Raw genomic sequence first — 23618 nt, forward strand, 5'->3', positions numbered from 1 at the left:
AATTGGACATGTTCGAACGAAAAAGAAAATTTACTTGCATTTTAATGCTTGATTGATAAATATCATATTTTACATGTTTTGAGAAAAACTTAAATTATTTTCAATTGATATTGAATTGAACTATTGCACTAGTATACTATTGAACTATTAAACGATTAGAGATTGATCGATTTAGTTATTAAACAATCGAAACTAATGAACGAGTGAACTGTTGAACTAATAAAATAATGAACTAAGTAACTGATTAATGATTGAACTAATGAACAATTAATGAACTAACGAACTAAGGAGATAATTAATGAATAAACTAATGAATCAATGATCCATTGCACTAATAAACTGTTGATCTAATGAACTAATTAACGGGTGAACTAACGAACAAATGAGATAATAAACGAATGAACTAATGCGCTAATGAACTGATGAGTTAATGAACCAATGTGCTAATGAACCGATGAGTTAATGAACTGATGAACGAATGAATTAATGAACGAATGAGATAATAAACGAATGATAACTCTAATGCACTAATGAACTAAAGAACTGATGAACGGATAATTTAACGAAATGATGAATTAATAAACTCGTGAAAAATCACAACATTGAACTATTGGGTTATTAAAGTATAGAACAATTGGACTATTATTGAAGATATAATAGTATATTATATTACAAACACATCATTATTATGTATGATGAATAAAATAATACATAATATGTACCGATATTTTCAATTATTTTATGACGTTGGATAATAATATAAATTCCGACTATCTTCCGAACAACTCCGAGGAATCTCCAGTCAAAACCGAGTCAAAATTATGAATGTCAATTTTATTATTGATACAGTGAAATACACTTGACATAATATTACAGGTAGGTATATTATTTTTAAATACGAAACGAAGATTTGCATTTTATTATAATTTTAAACATCATTCGTCTGAATCACATAAGAATACATCTTAAGCCACTTCTGGCAATAAAAACAACTGCATTTTTAAAATTCTTGTAATTTTTTGCTATTTTTTTGACCTATTCGAAGAATCTGATCGTAAAGTATAATAGTAGATATAAGCCAAACTAAAATATTTAGTTTTATCGAGTAGTTTTATGTTTTTTTTTGTTGAAAACTCTGCATAATATAATGACGCCGTAAAATACATTTTTTTAGACATTCAATACTCTACCTTTCAATTGTTATGCATTCAAAGATTTTGCCAGATAACGTGGACTGCATTATGCATTATTTATTTTGTAAAAATATATTCAAAATCTTCCATCTAAATTTTCGTAGTACATATACTTTTTGCATAATTTTATGGAAATTGAAGAAACGTACCGAGGTTTATTTTTTTGTTTTTGTTTTTTTTTGTGCAACACAAACATTTTAATGAATGCAAAATTTGAATATCTCATATATTATATTTTTTGCCAAAAGAAAATGCACGAAGCATGCCATTTAATCTAAACTAACCTCCTCATGCTAACGAGTTTGGAGGTATATTATGATATGCATGTGGTAAAGTAGACTTACTTCCATGAATAAAGAATGACATATTATTCTGGGCGCAGCTTGACGTGTAACGCATGCTAAAACCTTGAAGGCTTTCTTTCTTTTGTTTTTTTTTTATTTTTCAAAAAAATATACAGGTAAATTTCTTAACTCGTATTCTTGTTTGTCCGGTGTTTGTTTATCCAGTACAAATCTTGCAATCGATTTTGAACTAACTTCTCAACTAGCTAGACTTTTAGAATATATCATAACACGATGCCAATGCATTCTTTTAATACTTTTAGCCATCTTTAAGTAGAATTAAGTTAATTTTCACTTAATTCTGTTTTGTATGTAAAGTTAATTCGGAAGAAATCCGTAATCCAATCCACTATTATTGGTTGCTAAGGGGGTGGTCCTAGCAACTAAATTATTAATATATACGTGCTTTACTATGGAAAAAAATGACATTTCAGTATTCTATATTTTTTCGTTTGTTGCAAAATAGTAAAAAAATGATTTGTTGACAATTGCCTTATTTGTCCTAAATTATTAATACTTACATAGAATTGTCAAGTTTATATGATTCAACAGAAACGTGGTATATAAAAAGTTTTTTTTTTATCTTGTAATTATTTAAGATTAGTAGGTACCAGTGGTGAAGGGTGGAGATAGGCTGTTAAGATCCGACATAAATAGTGCAAAGTAAACTTTGTCAGTCAAACGTATTTGTTACTATAATATGTAGATAATGTTTGTTAGTTTTTACAATTTAATTAAACCATGTCTTATCTAAGCCATGGTAGGTAATAGTCAGAAAAAATATTCGTTTACTATAAAAAAATGTTATCTATTATGGGTTGGTTAATAAATTTAATAAAAACTAACACCGTCTGCAATATGTGTTCTTAATTCAACGAAAATTAATAAGTATGACAGACAATGTTTAGTGTGCACTATTTATGATGGATCTTAACAGCCTACCTCCACTCCTCGCTGCTGAGGTACACAGTATCAAAACAAAAGTGTGCATTCTATTTGTCAGATCGCCTATAGCTTACCTAAATTATTATGGTTTGGTTTAGGCAGGGTTTATTTGATTATTAAAAACTAACCAGCACCATCAGCAAATTGTAGTCTTTGTTCAATGAAAACAAATAAGTATGATTGACAAAGTTTAATGTTCACTATTTGTATGGAATCTTAATAATCTACCTACACCCCTCGCCACTCGAAGGTACCTACCTTCTACCCGTGTCCAATAATTTATACGAAAATACGTCTTATACGAAAACAATTTGACTGAATTCACCACGCCTATTCATAAAAGGCATAAAAGCATTTGATCCAAAGTAATTGAATACCCATCGTAGTTATTATCTAATATATTTGATTAACGTAGCTACGATTCCTACGTCCAAAGAAAACTATTGGTAGACATCATATAGGAAAAATATTATTAATTAAATGAAATAGTTACTCCATTGATTAAAAATGTGGTTTAAAAACTTGGTATCAGGAATGCTCTAAACCAAAAATAAGTGGACGCTACGAAGGCAAGAGTTGAGGGCATTGGAGAACAAGGGAGCGCTATGCTACTCGAAAATGATAAATAATAAAATTCAGTACCTCTCACGTTCATTTGCTTAAAGCATTGGATAATATTTTTTAAATCATAGAGATGTAATGGATATAAATAAAAATAATCACAAGATAAAAAGAACTTTTTAGATACAACGTTTTTAAATTTTCTGTTGAATCATATAAACTTGACTTGACTAGCTTAAACGATCAAAAAAAAATGTACTTGATAGAAATAATACTGAAATGTCATTTTGACATGACATATTGATTTCCATAGTAATGCATGTATATATTAATAATTTAGTTACTAGGACCCCAGACCCCTAGCAACCAATAATGGTGTCAAAATAACTTTTCATACAAAACAGAATTAACTGAAAATTAATTCAATTCTACTTAAATATGGCTAAAAGTATTTAAAAAAATGCATTGGCATCGTGTTCTGATATATTCTAAAAGTTTCAAATGTCTAGCTAGTCGGGAAGTTATTTAAAAATCGATTGCAAGATTTTTACCGGACAACGAACCACCGGACAAATAAGAATACGAGCTAAGAAAAACGTTGTAATAACAAAATTCTAATATACTTAACTGGTTTTTCCTGAAATATGTGTCATTTTATGTGTTTTAATGCTGATACGTCCTGTTTGCATAACTTGGAAATTCCAATGAAGTATGACTAGTACGTGTCTTATACCCCTTTTACACGTGCATGGATTTACTGCATTATCGCGGCAATAACAAGAAAATGTACGTGTAAACAAGTATTATCGTAAAAGTTCAAAATCTTCTGAATTTTCACGTGATTATTGGAAATTGCATGACATATGCGCATGCGGTGTTTAACGATTGTGGCGAACCTGCCAGAAAAATACTAATTACACCGCGCAGCGCACTTTGACGTTTACTAATTTTCACAACCAGTAAAATAGCACCATGCAATGACAACAACGCGTCTCGCTTACGCGTGAAGAATTCGTTTTTTCGAGACAGTCATCACTTTTACATGTAAATAGTTATTATCGCGATAGTTGATTTTACACATTTTATTGGTGGCAGTAAATCCATGCACGTGTACAGATGCTATTATTTTATATGTTATTTTTAAGTCCTCTGTTTGTTTAATAAACATCAAATTTAAATGGAAATTAGGCAGGATGCGTCATTTTACGTAGCTTTAAATTGTGATGTGTTTCTCTCGTATTTGAAAAGATATAGCTTAATATAAACTTTTTTTTATTAAAAAATATACTTATACACTTATATCGTTTTTGGATAACTTTGTGAGAGGGGAGGCGCTGGCGAAATTTACTGTATTAACGTGTCCATTTATGGAAAAGGTTGGGAAACTTTGCTCTAGACGTTTATAAAAGACTTTTTCATGTTTTCAGTATCGTTCAACTCTAATCCTTGTTTATGTGGTTAATTAGTATTCCCGACTTTAGGGGAAAACTTTTCTTATTCACAAGTATGTGTAATTTTATATGTTTTAAAGTATTGATTTGTTTTGTTTGTATGTATTAGATGAAAAATAATATTTCTAATAACTTTATTAGAAGTGCTGATAAGCTTTAAAAAAGAGTAGTAGCCTGAAAATGTTTAGAAAACTCTGTTCTAGAGAAACATAACTTTTATGTTCAGTGATTTTAATAACAAACCCACAGAAGACTTCGCTTGGAAATAGTTTTAAGATCTATGGCTCAAAAGTGCTCATAATAAATTTATAGAATTTTTTTTTTGTAAGAAAAGACTTTTTTCTTGTCAACAGCATCCCTTCAACTATATTCCTTGATTAGATTGTTACTTAGTTTAAATGACTTTTAATCTTCCGTGAAAAACTTTTCCTCTGAGATGAGCTCCTTATCCCATGGTCGTTAATTACAAATGAGGAGATAAACAATGCGCTGATTTAGTGGAAACAAAGGATAAAACGTTCACTAACTTAATCTAACAACTTTTGACTTATTTGTACCTACTAGACGTGCGGGATATAAAAGAAATAAATACTTAATAGTTTTACTTCAACGGAATTCTGTTTCATTCGTATATACAATATAGTAATTTTGACGTAGCATTGTTATTATTTATATAACAAAAAATCAGATAATTTTGAAATAGGTAATAATATATGATAATTGAACTATTCAAAAATAGCATTTTTTAACGGCTTTGCTCGTGGTTTTTCGTTGGAACTTGTGTATTTTTACTGTTCTGTATTACTTTATAAAAATTAAAATGATGACTGTGTTATTAGTCCTCTTGTCAAGCGTGTTAACACAATGCTTACTGGCCCTTTTAATTAATTTTGTAATTAACGTGTTAATTTGCATTTGAAAAGTAATTAGCAAAAACACAATGTTGTGCGGCCCGTAAGCTATGGGTTAAAACTTTATAGGTTCTGATTTTTCAGCCTTGAAATAAATCAAACATTTTTTTAAATTTTGAAATGACTCTTATAAGGTTTTTAGATCATCCGTTTATTAGATTACACCATAATATTGAACTATTCACCGTATTACTTGTTGTTATAGTGAAGGTATGGAAGATCGACAAATCACAGGGAATCACTGTGATTATGAAAACAAAAATATTTATGTTGATCTGCCTGCTTCTAGTCCATGTTGTCCATTCATTATAAATTGAAGAAATCAGATAGTGCATGATCAGCTCAAGAGCTATTTCTGGTACAGCGATAACAGTTACTCACCAATCCCTATATTCGAAACAAGGAGAAAAAGTTTATGATTTTATATAATATATTGTTAAATCAGTTTGTAATAAATTTAATGTAATATAATACTTTATCTACCTATAATTGAAATTCTAACCAGTAATTCAAATATAATTTGAAAATACCTTAGATATATTATACCAACTAGAAAAAACCTTTTAAAAAAATACGATGCAAGGCGACACTCGAACCGGCATTCAACTGATTCTGGCTAATATTTATTACCAGTTGAGCCATAAGCGTCTTACTAAATCCCAGTACCGAGGGAACTATATATTTATTCTGAAATTAAAGTCATCATTTCCTAATTTTAAACACACAAAATTGAGAACAATACTAAATTCTAATGGTTTACGCGTTCTTAAGACGGTACTTCAGTGAAACGGCAAATAATTTTCAACTATAGGTGCGACGAAATTTTGGACTTGGAGAGCGAACGTCGAGCTGTGAACACGTCAATTTGTTTCGTGATGGCGACGGGGGTATTAATTCTTAAATTGTGTAAAGATAACTAAAAAACGTTACCCATTTACTTGAAAAAGAAAACATGTCAATGAATATATTATTATTGTTACTAATAGAACAATAAACAGAACATTAAATGGACGCGTGTTGGATTTATATGACAAATTATATTTCGTTCGGCACGCGGCATTTGCACAATCCACGCATCGCCTAGCCACGATATTTTTAGACCATGCCTCAACTGAGGTATAGCCTTAACTAAAAAACTTGTCAAACACTCACTTCAGTTATATGAGTACTAGTTAATTTTGTTGTCATTAGGTAGGTCGCAAGTAGCTCAACTAGTAAAGCGCTTTAGAGCGAATTCATTAGATGTGGGTTCGAGTCTCGTCCGGCGTCGCAATTTTTAAAATACTTTTTCTAGTAGATATATAATTTATTATCTGAGGTATTTTAAATTTTGTATGGATTGACTGTTGAATTAATTACACTTTAAATAATTAAACGACTTCTTTATCAGTGCTTTAATTATCAATGTATGCACCGTGGATAAAGTATTCTTAACATTATTTTTTATGAATTTTTGAATATTTTTATTTCTTGTAAATACAAAGTTATTTAACAATATATATATTCTCTTTGTTTCGCATATAGAGGGATTGGTGATGTGATCACGTGTCGTAGCATAAGTTTGTTATGCAATATTGCCATTCAAATGCATCCTATACGTAGCGTGGTTTGATGTTTTGTAAACAGACAAAGTTAATTTCCGCAGGATATATGACACGACATCAGAACTCGACTCCTTTCCGGTAGTATGCACTAGTATACAATTTGAAACAATAACTTCATACTCGCGTATGAGTTTACTATTTCTACATATTATATCAAAAACTTGATTTTCATTAGCATTAGCTGCTATGATATTTTTCCTTATCTTTTACTTAATAAATAAATCTGATAACCCACAAAAGAATATTGATTAAAAATGAATTAAATGTGCAAAACTGATAAAATAAAAAATGGTTTGATAATCGTGCACTAGACAGTCAATAAAATTATTTACCATACCAGGCATATTATGACATCAAACAAAAATCATTGTTAGCATTTATTTTCTCGCTGTTATTATGACAACGATTTATTTCATCGATTCAACGGTCTTTTGCATTCAAATCGTTAAATATTATACGAGTTTGGAGCGAAAGAAGAAGAGCGAAATACAATTTTATTGGGTTTACTTCAAGATATTATAATATCTTAGTGTAACTTTTTCACGGTATAAATCGTGTTTACAGGACTTTCGCGTCTTTGAAAATTAATTCTAAACAATTTAACTTCATAAAGTAATACATAATATTAAATTTGTCAACACGTCTTCTATGACCTTTTGGCTTCGCAGTCACAACAACACAGCTAGATTCGTGGGTATTCTGCGAAAAAGAACTAAGTTAAAATTTTGCTGTTTTGACTTAATGATGAGGTAATCTTATTAAGAGTACGCTCTACAGTCATATCTATAAAACTGGCGAAGATAATTTATGTTATAAGTCAAAAAGACATACATCTATTCAGAGAAAAAGCACTAAATGGACTTAGTGCATTTGCTTCTCTCTTCTCAGGCTATATTCATAAAATTCTGCGTGCGAAACTGCACTAAGTCATACTCACAGAAAGAAATTTGCCTTTTATATATATAAAAAAAGTTAAGACCGTCCAAACTTTCAAACTCGATTATCTCAAAACTAGTATTTTTGACTTAATGCTTATTCGCAGAATACCCACGAATTTTGTTTCATTGATATAAAAAATATTTTGTACAAAGATTTAATGCTTTTTCTTCCTGGTGAGTTTAGTCTCCTCCAGCATCAGCTTTTATCCAGTTTTAAAAACTATCCTTTTATCTTATATAAGATCAACCAGTTTTTCATTTTGATTCCGGATTTCCGAATGTTACGTATGTAATGTGCATGATCAAGCCATCTAAAGCGGCCTAATTTGATGGATTGCACGATGCTGCAAGTTCCAGTACAATAATGCTGTACAGTAGTTATTTACAATAAGTAATTGATTTGAAAACGCATTATTGAAACATATTTTTTTTTGCATTGATGAAGACATTGTAGTTATCATTTCATATTCAGCTCTCGAAATAGAAAATTTTATGAATCGGAGTGCTGAACAATTTTCCGAAAATATTAAAATGTGCATGTTTTTTGTTATATAATACCTGCATACCTTACACAGATGCAATCACAGTCTTTAGATATTTGTTTTTCACTACTGTTAAAGATTTAGGGAAGTAATATTTTTCAGCGCAAAAAAAACGTTGATTTTGAAACATTTTGTTGTACGAAATATGTTGTCAATGTTCTTTCATTTCCTAACATTTTTCCTTCCATTATCTGCTACATATAAGCAGTGCATGGCATGTCTACCCCGCTGAATGTCATTGCTGTATTATAATGATGTATTATTTATGATTGTTTAATTAATTCAATTAGTAGAAGTAGTCATACAATATCCACATATATTGAAGGTGTCATAAGGCGAATTCTATTGATTGGCACAAAACTCTTATTAATGAGAATGTATGTTATATTTTAAAAATTTGTAACAAAACAACACAAAATCTTATTATTGTTTGTAAAAATATTTGTAGACAACATGCCAAGTTTCTAATTAAACTTTGTTTAAAATGAAAATTTATTGTAGATACATAAGGGATTTTCATAATAATTCTCGAACCGGATCGCTATTTTTAACTTTTCCATGTGACGGAGTGGAAGTCGCTAGGATTTACGTTTCGTTCCATTTCGAGCGCTGTTCATACATCTGGGTGTATAAAATTATTATTCTTGTGATACTTAAATAAATGATTCCATGGGATCATATTGCGTCAAGTGGATTAAGATAAGATTGAAAATGAGTAAACGAAACGAGTGGTTAACTTTGATCGTACCTGTGATTTTTGAAATATTCATAATATAAACTCACACGCCTTACAATATGATCCACCACAACTGTCAGCTGTCAAGGTGAAACAACACAAAGAAACGCTCGGAGTTTTGACTAGATGGATTTGCTACTATTGTCAGAATCAGTAGGAGTTATTTTCTACTAGATTCTCCTACCTATCATGTTTGTTTCCTTTGTGTTTCAAGTTTTTTGAGATGGAATATTGGAAAAAAGAAAAAAAAACTTTATCGCTACACAGAGATCCTTCAGATTGTTGTCATAGTGATATTAATATATATATATATATATATATATATACCTTTACAACATCAAATAAATGAACCCTTGTAAATATTAATTTATTGTTTTTTAGTCTTTGTATTAATTATAATATAATATTAATTATTTACTTATATTTTTTACAACATTGTAACCCCTTTATTTAAACCTGAATTTAAACAATGCAGTATTATTCATTGAGATTTTTTCATGAGTTAAAAGCATAAATATAATATTATATTACCATTAATTGGAATGTAGGTACATTATTTTAATATTATAACTATGGAAATTCACTGCAACTTAATTGAATAAATAATTATTTTTAAAACAGTACTTAATTATAAGTTTAAAATAATTACAAGATAAAAAGACCGTTTTATATACAACGTTTTTAAATTTTCTGTTGGATTATTATGCTTAATATGCTCAAACTTGTAAGTAAAAAAAACAAACACATATAGAATACTGAAACGTCATTTTCACATTTCATTTTGATTTCCATAGTAAAGCACGTATATATTAATAATTTACCCCCTTAGCAACCAATAATAGTCGTTTACTTTTTACGAATTTTTCTGAAATAACTTTTCATACTAACCAGGATTAACTGATAATTCTGCTTAACGATGGCTAAAAGTATTAAAAGAATGCATTGGCATCGTGTTCTGATATATTATAAAAGTTTCAAATGTCTAGCTAGTCGGGAAGTTAGTTAAAAATCGATTGCAAAATTTATACTGAACAAACAACCACCGGACAAACAAGAATAGAAGGTAATAAAAACGTTGTAAAAAAATAATTAGGAGCATTTTTCTTAAAACCATGTTTTACTTATTAAATAAATTTTATGCCTGAAAAGGGTTTCAATGTGTACCGCTTTATTTGAAATGTTAAATCTATTTTATTTCTTATAGATATAAAGACACATAATCCATTGCTAACTCTAAATACGTGAATTGTATATGATACGTGTTCTTACTTAGTCCTCATTGTAATTTGTCAACTTCAGTATTTGATATTATTTACAGGGTTCTTTCTTATGTTATAGATTTTATCAGTGAAAATAATATAACAACCAATAAACGATGAATAAAAAATGTAAATACCTACAGCTAAGTCGATTTATTCTACTTGGGTTTTGTAGATTTTTTACGCCATTTGAGGGGTAGCTGATAAATTGCTTGTTTACTATGAAACGATTTCATTGCGATCTCATTTTTTATTCCCTGCGCCATATCATTTCTACATACTATAGGTAGTATTACCTAGAAACTTTCAAAGGCTTTCGTATACGGTCGTATATTTCATCTCGTCAAAATAAATTACACCCCAAGCTCTACAATCTGAGCTGTAGAAATCTCATTTTTCGTCCGGTTATACAATTAGATGCTAGAAACAAAGTTTTTTTTCTAAATTCACGTTTAACTTTCAAGTTTAGTGGAGCATTAAGCTGTACATATAGTTATTTTAAACCATTTACGAAATAGCGTTGGATTAAATTAAATACAAATCAATGAAGAATTACTAATTGTTCTCAATATAATTCACATAAAGTAGATCTATGTTCATAAATAATAAAATTATTCTGTCCGTTTTCGTTTATTCAGTAGTTATATTTTAAAAAAATCCTTATAGTCGGTTTCCAGATAAGAATTAAAAAACGTCCTTTTTGAGAAAATTAACTTTGATTTGATATCTCAAAATAAACTCTTAACAATAAAATTGAAGACTCAAAAGAAATTAATTAATTTGAAAAACAAAAGCTCGCGCTTATCGAGATATTACATAAGTATTGTTATAAAATATTATTAGATATTAAGACATGAATCAATAAGTAAATCCATGACTGACAGAATTCCAAAAGTATTATGTTATATTGTTAAATATAATGACAAAGGATGTTTTTATATAAATAAATACAGCATACATTTTAGATTAAGTACTGATTAGACTAGATTTTATGTATAGCTGCTTAAGAACTAGCTATATTTCTACGATATTGTAGAGGGTGTAATAATATGAAGTGTGATGTTCACATCATAAAATCGATAGTTTATGATGTTTTTGTGGAACATCTGTTATATTCTCTGTACAGATTTTTATATCCCTAGCCAGTGAGAGGATTCCATGTATGTATATGATAATAGATGCCTGTGCAGTGTTCGACCTATGTATTGAGCATTATAGTTAAAAATAGGAAAACTCTTGTTTCAGACGTCATACCGATAAGTTATGTTTAAATACCCGATTTTACAATTGTCAATTAATTAGTTTCAATAAGATAAAGTCATTAAGTACTAATTTTTGATAGTTATAGCATCCTGGTTAAGCCGTACTATAGCAGTATCATAAAGTAGATAGAGAATGTGCAAAACTTCAATATAAAGCCATACGTTTTTCTTTAATAGCTTCTGATATAGATTGAATCCAGATATGGCGATTTGACACATATTTGAAGGTTACGAAAGCTATAATTCTTCATTCGTAACACAAACCAACCGTATAGCGATTCCGCGATGAAATTATATCCGAGCAAAATTATTGGCTACTCTAGCTTGTTATATAATTGTACAGAGATATAGGTACGTACTTATTGGTAAAACAATAAAAGTTTTTCCACCAAATGCGATTTGACCACACTAATATTGTAATATGGGTGCTGAGCTTATAATTAAGCTTCCGCTACGCTGAAAATTCCTAAAAGTATTTAATTTAAGTTTTATTTAAAACTAGCTGACCCGGCGAACTTCGTACCGCCTCTGAATCAAGAAATCTTGTGTTAACTTATTAGCTTAATTTAATTCAGTTTTTATGAATACTCAAAATTAATTAAGTTCAATAAATGTGCAAAAATCAAAACAAAATGAAAAGTATTTTAATTACATTGGAATGAATGTAATTCACGTGGCAGCAAGGCATTTGCTTTATTTAAGCGAATAGATATGATTCGCGTAGCATTGTTGCACAACTCTCTGTTAAACTATTTGGTGGATGGGTTGCACTCAGGTCGATTCCCTTCATTGAAGTAGCTTGTGCTATACGACATTTTTCATTTTGTTGTCAAGTGCGAGAACGAACAAAGTGGATGGTTTGCCGACACGTGGTCATGCTACGTACAATTGACCGTGAGAGATACATTCATTTTTTAGATTCAGGCCACAAATACTCAAGGATTGGCCTTGTGATTCGTTGATCGTGATTAGCAATGATATTTGGGTACACTTTGTTGATGAGGTGGTCCTTCGTTGAGATGAAATTGCAAAAATTCAGTGGAAACGAAATCAATCCATTCGATTCGTCGACAGGAACACGGCCGTTACCGATAGTCAGCAATTGCTTGGAGAAATCTTCGGCAGATGCATCGTTTAGCAATGCAACGCATGTTTGTCGTCAGCTGAAGTTTCTTCACATAGCGCCACAGAGTCGATGATTTGAGGCAAAGGTTTATTTCATCGGCAACGGTCAATCTTGGAATGACTGGTAGTGTTTGGGGGAAATCGCCAGATAGTAGAATCATTGTGCCTCCAAAACATCTTGATCGCAGATCTTTCATAGTTCGATTGAGTGCTTCCAATACGCGTTTGTGCGCCATTGTGCATTCATGCCAGGTGATGATTTTACTTGCTTCCAAATCTTTGGCCATTGCTGAGTGTTTCGCAACGTTGCATGTCGGTTTTTGAGTCGTTTGAAAGTTTAACGGCAGTTTAAACGCTGAATGAGCCGTTTAGCATCCTTTTAGCAACGTGGCCGCTATTCCAGAAGAAGCAACTGATACATCAATTTCAGATCTTGCACGAACAGTGGAATCATGAACATGAGGAATGTCTTCTCAGTTCTACCGGGCGCATCGAGGAAAAATAAGCCAGCATTTTCATCATCAATTGCCTTCATTAACGTATCGTACACTTCATTCTGTTGGGGGTTCAACAGTGGTACATTCGTTCGAACTGATTGGTTCAATGCATCTAAATCATATTCACGTTCACGTTCTAGTAATAATTAATCTAGTAAATAATTATTTAGGAATTCCTAATTCTAGATTGAAAGAGTCGTTTATTCCACAATGTGGCGTTGGCATTCCTAACTTGACTAACAAACTGCCGCACATGAGGTAACACATGTCTTCGATCAAAAGCAAAGCCTGGTTATGTATCTACTCATTCACCCTGAGATTGGGATTCCCTGAACTGACACGAATTCAATGTAAAATGTCTTCTGACATGTTATCCTTGTACTTGTTTCACAGTTCAGGTGGATTCGATGGAAAGCATGTCGAAATAATGATAGCAAATAATGTGCGTGTCTGACTTGGAGATGCAGAAACAATAATTACCTCAGCGATTGTCATGTCCCAATGAGTATCGTTTTCAAGTAAATTGAGCCGTTGACATGCAGCACGAAATATTAGGCACACTACACCATTGACAGTTTGAAGTGATTCAAATGATGTCGGCCCACGAACATTCACCGGCAACAACCGCAAGTAGAAGCATTCGTCATTCTTCGGATGAACTGTGTAATGCGACCAAGAGCATCAGTAAAACGCACATCTGTATGATCAGGAACTGCATCGCCTTGCTTCCGACATTGAAATTTCTTCGATAAAGCGTTCCAAGTGTAATAACGTGGCATCTCAGAGTAGAGCAACGTTCGTGCAAACGGATCACTTTGGCAAATCGAAAAGAAACTGGTCAATGTTGTCGCTGGAGGTGTTTCAGCACGTTCAACAACATTCTATGCGTTGAAATAAATTTGTTGACCATTCTCCAGATGCACCGCCAAATGTACTATGGTGTGGTGACGTGAATGGGGAATGAGAAAATACGCCAAATCGCTTCATTGCAGCTCACATATTGACTAACTTGATAGTGCGTGATTTTATCGTTGGTATTGGGAGTTTGAACACCAAAAACCATCATATCGCTGCCTTTGGTGACATATTTGAAAATGTATTTGATGGACTTCACTGAATTGCAATACGCCACGTTGCAATGCGCCTTGAATGTTTTGGAAAGAAGTGGCAAATACGGAACAATCCAAGTATTGTCGACCACGATATCGTTTCCTTTCACTTTCGTTATGATAGTTCTACCGTTATCATCGGGTGATCGACACCGATATAGTGGATAACCATCGTTCGCAGTGATAGTCTCCGCCGTCAAATTTTGTGGATAACGCTTGTAACACTTGCTGTCGACCATGCACGGTGATTGGGGGTTGATGGCGCCACACGGTCCGTGAATCATGTTAGTAATTACAACATCATGCAGGTCTGGATCGGTTTCGGGATCAGGAATCTCGTCACATATATTATGATGTCATCTATTTGGTCTGGTCGACTTCATTCAACTTACCAAATAAGAATGTGTGCATGTGGTAAGACTCGTTTTTGCTATTCAATCGAATACATCCAGCATCGAGTATCACCAAAGACGCGATGATTAACAATGTAGTTCATCAGCGACAGGATTTTTTGTTTGAAGACACGTGCGGTGATGTCGCGCTGATCATTTGATGTTTGTCCGGGGGCAGCAATTAAACAATTTCTATCCATTTTGGATTGCACGTAAATGTGATGAATAGATCTGGACGACCGTAATGACGAACATAATATTATGTCATTGCATATTTTGCATATTCATGCATATGACGCGGGCTGCCTATGTACGTCGCCAGTAGAATAGTCAATCGACCAACATTAGCTGCATCTCCTTCGGTGCTGATTGCATCGCGTAAATGAATATACCCCTCCGAACGCAGTTTGACTTGGTTCAACCGAATGAAAGTGAAGCGCTCCGTTTCGATTTTGACATACAAAACGAACAACAAACGACGAACAAATGACGAACAAAAAAATCATCGAAATCAGTCAATCAGTTCTCGAGATATCATCAAAAAAGCCGCTCCATACGAAATGTATGAGAAAATGAATTTTCTTCACAATTTTTTTCCGTAATTTTTTGGATGTTTTAATAGTTATTCTGCTATTTGGGGCGGAGAAAAATCCAACAAATCAATGATCATAGAAATTGGTCCAGCCGTTCTTGAGTTATAAATGGTATAACTCGTATCGTTTTCACGCAAATTGAGCTGTTGACATAAAGCACGAAATGTTGGGCACACTACACCATTGACAGTTAGACATTTTGACTATCATTCTTTCTTTTGTTTGTTTGTTTATTGTTTCTGTCATGTATCAGAGATGGCGTTGTATACGAATTTAAATTTTTTGTGATTTTCTTTTATTTTCGAATGCGCGAGCTTCATCATTCAAATTCATCGATATCAGTCAAAAGCCGTTCCATACAAAATATATGACAAAATGAATTTTCTTCACAATTTATTTTTTCCGCGATTTATCCGATGTTTTAATAATTATTTTGCTATTCGGGACGGAGACGAATCCAACAAATCAAAGATCATAAAAATCGGTTCAGCCGTTCTTGAGTTATAAATGGTGTAGCTAACCCGTTTCATATATATCATCATCATCATCATCAGCCGGGGTCAATCCACTGCTGGATGAAGGCCTCCCCAAGCTTTCTCCAACTCTCTCGGTCCTGTGTCGTTCGCTGCCACGTATTTCCGCCAAACTTTACCAGTTCGTCAATCCAGCGGCTTTTAGGGCGACCCTGTGGCCGTTTCGTACCCCTTGGGTACCATTGGATGACGGCATTTTTCCAGCGGCCGTCCTTTCGGCGAGCAATGTGCCCCGCCCATCTCCATTTCAGCTGTTTGGCAACGTCTATTACATCGCGTACTCTTGTCTGCTTCCTAACCCATTCGTTTCTCTTACGGTCCTTTCGCGTGATGGCCAACATGCACCTCTCCATGCCTCGCTGTGTGACTCTTAACTTTTGCTCGAAGAACAAAGCTGGGATGGAGTGCTTTCGGATGTCTGAATAGTATCTTCAAGAGTGACCTACCATTATGTCTTAAGCGTAGGGTGTTCAACCAATGTGTGCTACCCGTGCTCACGTATGGCTGCGAGACGTGGACCCTCAACACGAGAGATGTCCAAAAGTTTTATATATATAGATTCCGTTAATGATGTAACCATTTTTTTTTTAATTTTACATCAAGGTAAAATAATTAGATCCAAATTTCCTAGACAAAGCGAGGATCTCACTTAAATTTCGTTTTTACATAGGTACATCGCAATATTTTTTTTTATTAAACTATTTTTTATTCAAATGAATAATACATAAATTTAAGAATATAGCAAGGCACACTATTATATACGCAACGCAAAAAGCTATACCGGGGGAAATATATTTCTTAACTTTACTGTAGTGTATGTATTAAATCTTTTGTAGTACAATATTTTTTAAAAACATAATAATATATACCTAATAATAATACGAGTACTACATGGCATGGAAAGGTGTAAGTAGGGCATACTACTGAGAGATCGTAAAAGAAAGCAATGAATAAGGGTTAAGATTTTTTTTTATAAAACGCAATATGACAAAAACTGCTATATAGTGGGCACTAAGCAACCACAGGGGTACCTACAATATTCTACTCTTCTAAGGAAGAAGGCAGTAACTCGCAAAATTTGTGAAATTAAGTTAAGAATGCCATCCGTTACGTAATTTTTAAAGCTATATATTCTGTTCACTTTAAAATCAGTATTATCACTAAAATACCGTTTAAATCCTTAGTAAAAACATAGACATCTTCTAAAATAATACAATTTTTTAGCAAAAAGGCAGTAATTGCACCTATTCATTGCAGTTACTGCTTGTTTATTATTACTTTGTTTGTATTTTAACATCCTGCTAATAAAAATTACCACCGTTTTTTTATTAATTAACACAGTACTAAAGTTTGAGAAAAAACACATTATGTCATTTATCTCAAAAGTGTGTGAGAGTCAGTTACTGCCTTCTTCCTTAGAAAGGCAGTATTATTGTTAGACGATCTCATAAAGTTCGGCGGTCATACTATTACGTGGCAGCGAAGAACAAGGAACCAAAAAGAGTGTAAGAAGCTAGAGGAGGCTTTCACCCAGCAGTGGTTATACATCGGTTGATGATGAAGTAACATTGCGTGTTATTTTACTATTGACAACTTGTCAGTGAATGAAGTGAAATTTAAAAACTTTAATTTATGAGCTTTACCATCCATTTTTCACGAACACGACTTCTTTTAAAATCTCTATAACGATCTTTGAATTTAGAAAAGTTAGAGGTATTGAGAGGCAAATAGCACCCTTTACTTAAATAAATCCAAGGCCTACTATTTTAGTTTAGTAGCACGAAACTGTGAACTTCGATCGTAGTGTTAGTTATTGCTCATACTTCGTATGCAATTTGGTAAACTGTTTGTGAAAAATGTTGATTATTTCATATTGAAAAAAAATGTTAATACTTTATTTAATAATATTAAGGAAACATGTAATGGAAAATCTTCATAAACAAAAAAAGAGACAAATCGCTCATCTATGAGGATTAAACATTTTATTTTTCATTCTTTCTTTGAAATAATAAACAAGTCATTAATTCAGTAAGCGATAACCGAACCATTTATCATATTGACACTCGTTGTGATCGACAAGCGAAGTTTTTTTAATGGAAGCCATATTGGCTTCGAGATGCAATCACTATTATCAGGCAATCAGCACAGATATATTTATTTGATAAGATGAGAATTTATGTTATGCTAGTTACCAAATCGGTCATATAATTGTTAAAGTATACCAAAATATTAAAAAAAAAGATCTGCATTTTTTAATTTAAAAAAGATAATCAACACCATCGGTAATATGTATTTTTAATTCAACGAAAACAAGTAAGTATGCATGAAAAAGTGTGAACTGTATTTTTAAGATCGCCTATAATAGCATACCTGAACTATTATGGTTTCGTTTAGGCAGGGTTTAATTGCTTTTTAAAAATAAAACCAATACCATCTGCAACCTGTATTATTAGTTCAATGAAAACAAATAAGTATGACAGACAATGTTTAGTGTGCACTATTTATGATGGATCTTAACAGCCTACCTCCACTTCTCGCTGCTGAGGTACACAGTATCAAACACAGGGTCAAAGCATAATAAAAATCCCTACTACTAACATCATAGAAGGCGATAACATAATCTCTCAAACAGATATGTACTTGTAGACAAAAATAACCACTGATATTCTGATAATTTTATCATTATCGTATTTAATAATAATAAGTTTTAGTTATATGGTTTGATTCTAGGAATTTTTAGTGGGTACGTCAGAATTTATGGTTTTTATTATATTTTTATCGTGGGGGGCTTCAAAATCAGTCATTAACTCGGGCATCCACACTCCTAAAGCCACCACTGGTGATAATTCCAATCCGAAATTTAAAAAAAAATCGGTATTAGTGCTATTGATTCATATACACTATGTCCGCAGACATAAATAATAAATAATATAATAATAAAAACGCAGGCAGAAAATACTGCTATCGAATTAAATGTAGTTTGGACAGTTCACAAAGTAAAATTTGCGCGATTTATTAAAAACAACATTCCACAAGACCACGCGTCGTAACTTCTAGTAAAATAGTTAAATATTACCCCAAATATAGCCACAATTATTAGTGTCATAATGTAACAGAGGTATTGTAGTTATCTGATTGTGTTACCTTTCAATTCGTTTGAGGTTGTCGGGAACCTAAGTGGAGTTGATACATTTTGGTAAGTAAAATTTAATACACAATATGCAATAGTATGTAATATTTTACAACGATTCTTTGCTGGCTAATGGTGAAAAAGCTTTTTTACCTCAGTTTAATATCGTACAAATCTAATTTGAACAAGTAAAATATAAAACCAGGTCTCTAATCACAAAAAAATAAAGCGCCGTGGCTTTGTGATCCGCGACACACAATGTTTGCAATATTCTTTGTTGGAAAGAAACATTTTCATTTTTTTTCTTTAAATAAAACCGCGAAAAGCGTGAAAACGAAAAAACCAACCCCCTTCTCTTTGGTTTCCGCGTTTGTTGATTGTCAGAGAAGTCACGTCGCCGCATTTTAAAATGGAATTAAAAAACCGTTCTTCTATTCATTACGCTTTTTAAAAATAGAGAAAAAAAGTTTAACTGTGTTTAATGACCAAGAAAATAGACAGTTTGGTTATTTTTTTTTTTAATATTAATTTCATGAGAAAATTAAAATTGAAATAAAAACGTTAAGAATATAATGCACCGTGAGTGTAAAACCAAGGCATCTGCAAATTTTTAAATTAGAGTAATTAATTAATTTAAAAAAAAATGCAAAAGTCGTGAACTTGATAATGTAAAAGTGAATTAAATGAAAAAACATGCAATATAATGTAGATATAAACCAAATATTATGGTTTTTTTAGAAACTCTATTTCTCCTAACGAAACAAAGACTTCAAACCCTAATATATCCAACATATGTCTGTTGCAGATGCCTTGGTTTTACACTCACGGTGCGATAATATTATGCCCATTATTTAAAAGCAGTCATTATAATTTTGCTTTACAGATTTTTTCTCAATATTAATAATCCTTTGTCTTGTCAACGCTTCTCAAAGATTAAAGTCATTCTGATGGTGGGCTTATAGCCGATAATGGCCACTGACGATACCTAAAAAAATAATTGTGTAATATTTTACGATACAATTTTTTTCACATTGATTATTTATGTATTATTTATTATTTCAATGCTAATAGGTACCTAACTATCAGTGCCCTAGGGTAGAGGTGGGTTAGATTCGACATAAATAGTGCACACTAACATTTGTTAGTCATACTTATTTATTTTCGTTGAACTAAGAATACAATTATTGGTGCTGTTAGTTTTTTAAATTCAATTAAATCCAGCTTAAACTAAACCATAATAGTGTAAGTATGCTATGGGCAATCCGACAAAAATAGTTCACACCTTTTCAGTCATACTTATTATTATACAGATGGTGTTGATTAGTTTTTTTAAAGTTATTAAGCTATGCCTATACCAAACCGTAATCGATATAGGTAAATTATTTGTCTAACTATAAGATATATAAAATGATGTAAGTATAATTTATTGCTTGGATTAGGCAGGGTTTAATTGAATTTTAAAAACTAATAACTATCTTCACTTTGAATAACATACATATTATACATATTGTTATTTTTTTTTTAAATTCATTAAGACCTGATTAACTAGACTATAATAGATAAAAATATTATTCTAGCTATAAGATATCCAAAGTTATGTATGATTTAATCGCATAATTATAGATATTTTTTTTATGGACGAGTATTTTTTGACTATAAATTATGGCATGGCTTCGAAGAGATTGAATTAAAAAAAAATTAACCGACACCATCTGTAAATAAAATTATTGTAGTCAAATTTCAATGAAAACAAATACGTTTGACTGGCAAAGTTTAGTATGCACTACATATTTATGTCGGATCTTAATAACCTACCTCCACCCTTTGTCACTGCTACCTAGATACCTACTTATTTAGTAAGAGGGTACCTACTATTAAATTGAAAAATATCTACGAAAATTATTATATTATGCAACAAACAAATCGTTTTTTCTTATTCTAATGGCATTGACGGCAATTGACGCGTAGTCATGGTTTCTCACATTTTACTTCCCACGTATGAGTTCGGTAAAGATTATTTTCGGAACCTCTCTGTATGGGTTTGCTGGTATTAAAAACAATACTAATAATTTACTTCTTCTTCTTTCGACCATGTCCGATCCTAATAAGATCATATGGGCCTCCACAGAGTAGAGGTTTGTATTGACAGATTTTGTTTTTTACGAGAAATAGATGTCAGCCACTTGCTCAACCTATTAGGTCCATACCCTGGCACACACAAATTGAAAAACAATATGTGTACTTGCCAGACCCAGTATTAGAACCTCCCACGGCGTTATTATAGTCCAACGCTTAGGCCAACGTCTCCCTTCTTCATCAATCACGCGTAGTCATGGTTTCTCACATTTTACTTCCCACTTGTGAGTTCGGCGAAAATTATTTTCGGAACCTCTGTGTATGGATTTGCAGTTATTAAAAACAATGTTTATTTACAATAAAGTTTATATATTTGAATTCACTTGTTAATATATTATAGTCACACAATAGTTTTATTAAGTATTAGGTAAAAATATAATATTTTAAACAGAAGTTATTGATGAAAGTACATGATCGAGAAGAATAAAAGCAGCTTATAAATTACTTTCATCCAGCAGTAAATTGATCGAAACTCATGGTGACGGTTCTGTGCAACCGTTTGAATATATTATTATATCTATTAATTCTCTAAAAAAGTAGCCTGCAAAGCTTGGATAAATATACTGAATTCTCGTAATATACATGTTATGTTGCGAAAATTATTCCACAAAATCATATGCATTAACGTTTTCCTCCATTCTTTATGGTTTCATTTGCGTTTAATGGAGCAGAAATGAAATGTTGTCAGATAAATTTGCTTTCGTTTTGTCACACATAATCCTGAAAAGAATTTCTAAAGTTATTTAAAATATTCATCAAAAAGGCTATCGAAACGTATTTTCAAATTTATACTATCCTCTTCTGATATTCTATATAAACTATATAATATAACTACTAATCATTTGAATACAATAATATTGTATATTCATTCTAAATTTATTAAAGTTTTGTTTTGTAAAAAATATAGATACCTAGTTATAGTTTAATAAAAAAAACTATGAAGACAACCTCCTCGAAATAAATAGTATTATGGTACTGCGGGATAAACCTCATGGAAACTCTTTATTTATTTATTAGCATGTAATAATATATTACAATGGCAAAGGGTGGAGGTAGGCTATTAAGATCTGCCATAAATAGTGCACATTGAACTTTGTCAGTGATTTGTTTTCATTTCGATTAGACTACAATAATTAACAGATGGTGTTGGTTAATTTTTTTAAATTCAATCCCTTCGAAACCAAGTCATAATAGATAATAGAAAAAAATACTCGTCTATAAAAAAATATCTAAACTTATACAATTAAATCATTCATAACTTTGGATATATTATAGATAGAATAATATTTTTAATCTATTATAGTTTGGTTAAGCAGGTCTTAATGAATTTAAAAAAAATTAAAAAAACAACAATATTTGTAATATGTATTCCTAATCTGGCGAAAACAAATTAGTATGAATGAAAAGTGTGCACAATGTATCGCCCAACATAAACCATAACTATTATGTTTTGGTTTAGGTAGGGCTTAATTGATATTTAAAAACTAATCAATACCAGTAAATTATAGTCTTAGTTCGATAAAAACAAATACGTATGACTAAGAAAGTTTATTGTGCAATATTTATGGCGGATCTTAATAGCCTACCTCCACCCTTTGCTGCTTTTCTTATGATAGCTTGGTAATAATACATAATTGATAATTTTTTGGAGAATAACTTGTTAACAGTCTAATTGAATACAGTCGATGCTTCCTTTTGGCTGAGTTGATACTTAGCTTAAAAGCTAATATGCTTCTATATAAAACAAACCATATCGATATTAAGTATAGGTAGCATTCTTAGACATTTAGGTTGATAAGAAAAGTATACATATAACATACCTACTATAAGAAAAAAAGCGTGAAAAAATGGGTGATAAAGCAAGCTTTATAAAATGCATTCTCAGACGTCCGTTATGCTGCTTATTAAAACTCGGTATTTTTAAGAATAGTGGAGAAATTAATATAAAGATAGAGCCAGATATACTGCCCCCATAAGTAAAAAGGCAGCTATTTGCCAAAGTCACATTTTGAGATAATGAGACATTTACGTTTTTTCAACATTTCTTAATAAATTTAAAAATAATTTGGAATTATAATTATTAATATATAATATTTTTAATATTATTTATATACTATAATATTTATAATTATAATGCTGTGTTTTTGCTTATGAAACTCGTAAATTAATAAATTTTATATCGTTTTTGATTTTATGTCAAATGGTTCAGAATTTCACGTAGATCATTATCTGTATACTAACTCAATTTGTGATTTTTGTCAAAAAGCTGCCTTTTTCCTAATGATAAGCAGTATAACAATATACGGAGCCTAAATGTACCAAAGTTAAACAGAATATCGGATAATGATCAAATAAAC

General features: G+C 31.5%; 1 protein-coding gene across 1 annotated transcript in view; it reads left to right on the top strand.

Annotated features, from left to right (window-relative positions):
• LOC147073309 (peripheral plasma membrane protein CASK-like) overlaps positions 1 to 23618 on the top strand; it is a 686848-nt gene that overhangs the window by 512660 nt on the left and 150570 nt on the right. The window lies entirely within an intron of this gene.

The sequence above is a fragment of the Rhyacophila brunnea genome, unplaced genomic scaffold (genome assembly GCF_057557595.1).
Source record: "Rhyacophila brunnea isolate RB1 unplaced genomic scaffold, BYU_Rbru_1.0 scaffold_18, whole genome shotgun sequence".
In the NCBI taxonomy this organism is placed as follows: domain Eukaryota; kingdom Metazoa; phylum Arthropoda; class Insecta; order Trichoptera; family Rhyacophilidae; genus Rhyacophila; species Rhyacophila brunnea.